Here is a 3,934-nt window from a genome sequence, read left to right on the forward strand (position 1 = left end):
CTTTGGGCTACAAATCTGACACCCTAACCGCTTACCCATGACTGTCCATGACTTAGAGGATCTAGTTCCAGGAACAGGACCTGTCATAACTGCTTCCATATCAGGGGCCCTCCTGCCAGGAGCCCTCGTATTAGGGCTCCAGTGCTAGTAGCCGTCATGTTAGGGGCCCTATTTCCAGGACCTCTCATGACTGCTCTCATATCAGACGCCCTAATGTCAGGAGCTCTCGCGTCAGGGGCCCTAGTTCCAGGAGCTCTTGCATAAAGGGCCCTAGTGTTAGGGCCTGTCATAGTAGGGGCCCTAGCCATAGGACCTGTCATTAAGGCCCTAGCCATAGGACCTGTCATTGTAGGGCCCCTAGCCATAGGACCTGTCATTAAGGCCCTAGCCATAGGACCTGTCATAGTAGAGGCCCTAGCCATAGGACCTGTCATTAAGGCCCTAGCCATAGGACCTGTCATAGTAGGCGCCCTAGTGCCATGACCTGTCATAGAAGGGGCCATTGGGCTAGGACTTGTCATATTAAAGGGAATAGGTCGGTATTTTGCATTTGGGACCTTAATTATGGTGTATCATACACTGAGCTACCCACCTGTGTCACTTTTGTTTGATTTGAAGCCTTCCGTGAGATTTTGGGTTTGGGCGATATCCACAAACCACCATACAACGGGAGTCAGCGGGGCACAGACTTTAAATCCGTCGTACACGCATAAACAGTATTTTCTTATTTAGTTTAGGGTCATACAATTACGTTTCCGCCTCATTTCAATATTTAAATCTCCCGGGTTCAGTGAACGAATTAAAAATCTGTATTGACTGAGGTGTGCCACGTCATCTTTCTGCGACACTCATTCTGACAGCCAGCCAGCTCTGCTCCGGCAGTCGGCAACATGATAAAGTAACAAGAAGCAAACGTTGAAGCTCTCGGTTTTTAACAGTTCTTCGGCTAGAACTTTGCTATGGGTTGAATGTGCGCATATACTGGATGCTGAAACTAAACGACAAGCTTTATGAAACCGTGGCATTTTGCGTTGAGATGGAAAAGGAACGCGCCACACTCTCCTGGATACGAGGCTACGTGTGTGCGGCTTTTGCGCCAAAGGTCTTTCTACCAGCAAAACAAAATAGCAGGACAGAAGTGACAGCGTCAGAAAGAAAACAATGCTGTTCCGATTGCTGATGGAGACAACAGAGGTAAGGACATATTATGTATCTTGAGTTTTTGAATGGCTAATCTTGGTGTCGCCTCAAACTAGCTCTCTTCTCGGTGCCTTCATATGGCTGTTCATGCTACCAGCTACAGATAGTCAAATGAATCAAAGCTACGTTTGGTCTCAAACAAAATTGTACACGGAAAATAGTAGTCCTTCAGTAGGCAAGACAATCACAACATATGATAAGCCTGTCAAAGCCCTGCACCAAATCATGGAGTAGGTCGACTGTGGTTTTCACTTTTACTGCTAGTAAAACGGACGGCACGTAATTCGACTGTCTAGCCAATAACTGGTAGGCCTACATTGCTTTATCTTCAGGTCATACTAGTTGTAGGTTTTACAGTGATACTGGTGTATTGACACACTTCTTTATTTATTATTTAGAAAGACAGGAGAAGGTCAAGACTCAAGAGCTGGACTTTCCATGACGTCCTCACTCGACCCCTGTGAATAGCAGCCCACCGTTGACCAGCCATCAGTATCTACTGTGCAGTCCTTTCCTGACCCGGTTTCTCACTAGCCCTTCGCAGACGAACACTACCACCTGACGACGGTCGTCTGGATAATACTTCGGTTTGGCACCGGCATGGTCTACCACAAAGGTAAACACATCAGGCCTACCACTCCACTGCATTTGTTTTAGAAGTCTAAACAACACACCAGGGTGTATTCCATAGGCGAGTTATCACAAACACATTTTATGTGTAAAAACTGAAATGTTGTTGCAACACATGGGATATGTGTGGCTCAGGGGAAAAAACAGTTATGAGCCACGTTTGTAGTATTTCCCATACAGTAGGCCTACACCATTCATACTAATTATAATATTAGTTACTATAATACTAATATAATATTAATTATAATTACTTTCGTGTCAATATTTTTCAAAGGGTTTTTCCATCCAGTATTACTCTGGCAAAATGCCCATTGCTTTCCTGTCTAATATTATTTAAAAAAGTCCAGTGGCCTTCAACTAACACCTTTTGACTTATCACGGTGTATCTGGAGAGCAGACAATCTTCTTTATGAGTTTCACATTCTGTTACATTACTGCCATCACCTACTGTGCACTCATGTGATTGGCCTTTACCATTCCTGTTCAATGGCCATACATAATACATTACAATTGTCATTTCTATTTTCCAGATAGACGCCAGACCTTCTGAAAGGACCTAATGGACTGAGTGCTGGAAAGGAGACAACCCCTCTATAGAATAAACTGAGTGTAACAAACACTCCACCACGAAAACTCTCCACTCCAGTCCCAATAACAGACATGTATGTTTTAGTGTCATGACGGAGCAATCATTTCGGAAGGTCCTAAACCCTATTTATCTAAAATACTTTCTGATGTTTGATAGTGACATCTTGGTTACCCAATAAGACATTTCTTACATTATTACAAGATTCTTCACTTCTTCCTACATTGTTAATGACTGAATGATTACAATTATGATGTACACATTGTTATTGGTCACACCTGCTGACATTAAAGTCCCAGTAAAATCTTCTCTCTTTTCCTTTATGTAAAGAAGGTAAAGTAATGACACTTGAGGCAGTAATGACAAATGGATAAATGTGTAAAATTTATTTTCAATGGCCATCAAATTATATTGATGACCTAAGTTCAAGAGAGTCCTTGTGCACAAGCCCTCAGCAATGCAGGTGCTGATGTGAGGCAGGAGAAGGTGAAAAATTCAAAAGACATTTCACACTGCTTATTGTTCTTTTTCTTAGCCAACAACGCATTTTGCCCTGTGTGTCAAAATAAAGTAAGAAAAAGAATGGTAAGAAGTGTGCGGTGTCTTTTGAATTATGTAGATAATCTCTTCCTCTGAGTCCAAGATATTGTGCAGGTGGAAGTTGAGAGTGTCCCTATGATTGTGACAATGGAATGATGCATGAAATTAATTTACAAATGTTATCAAAAGACATGGAATATTACATTTTCATTTCATTGCATTTTTTTAAAAAATGCATTGCACTTAGCTGACGCTTTCATTTACCAAAAGTGGTATTGGTTACAGTCCCTGGAGCAATGTGGGGTTAGGTGCCTTGCTCAAGGGCACTTCAGCCATGGATGGAGATGTAGGGAGAGGTCAGGAGGGATTCGAACCAGCTACATTTGGTCCAATAAGGGGTCCCCACAATGCACCTAAGATGTGTAATGTCAAATTATGTGTAGTATTACCAACTAGATTTATAACTTCATTGTAATTACTCAATATAACACAAGATGATAAGTCAATGTAGAGACTCTGACTCCATCCAGCATATGGTATGGTGGGAGATGGATGAGGGTCATGATGCACCTTGGATGACCCTTCTGTACTATAACCTGGCCGCAGACGTTCAGCTCCCAGGGCGCTGGGCGCTGTGTACAGCATTTCCTACAAGACAGATGATCACAATACAGCAAGTAAGAGGTAGGGACACTTCAGTCAATGACGGGGTGTTTTTTGTTTTTTTTGTTTTTTTTTTTTTTTTTGGGGGGGGGGGGGGAGGGGGGGGGGGGGGGGGGGGGGGGGGGGCTGGTACAACCACAGCTTATGTTCATAAATAATTGGTATACTGCAATGAAAATGAAACACAACAGAACAAATAATAATCTATACAATCGTGGCACTAGCTGTGAAGTTACTACTAACGTCACTGCTGACCCCAATATCGACAAAGCTGTCTGGGCATAGTAAATCAAACAGAATTTACAAATTCCTCGG

General features: G+C 42.8%; 1 long non-coding RNA gene across 2 annotated transcripts; it reads left to right on the forward strand.

Annotated features, from left to right (window-relative positions):
* The first annotated feature begins 829 nt into the window (after positions 1-829).
* Positions 830-2,724, forward strand: LOC134445657 (uncharacterized). Of its 2 annotated transcripts, XR_010034323.1 has the most exons (3): positions 830-1,194; positions 1,599-1,816; positions 2,361-2,724. It is a non-coding gene; the product is annotated as an uncharacterized LOC134445657 (long non-coding RNA). The 2 variants fall into 2 exon arrangements; XR_010034322.1 differs by lacking the exon at positions 830-1,194 and having other exon boundaries at positions 1,496-1,816.
* Positions 2,725-3,934: the final 1,210 nt, after the last annotated feature.

This window comes from Engraulis encrasicolus, chromosome 3 (assembly GCF_034702125.1).
Source record: "Engraulis encrasicolus isolate BLACKSEA-1 chromosome 3, IST_EnEncr_1.0, whole genome shotgun sequence".
In the NCBI taxonomy this organism is placed as follows: Eukaryota; Metazoa; Chordata; class Actinopteri; order Clupeiformes; family Engraulidae; genus Engraulis; species Engraulis encrasicolus.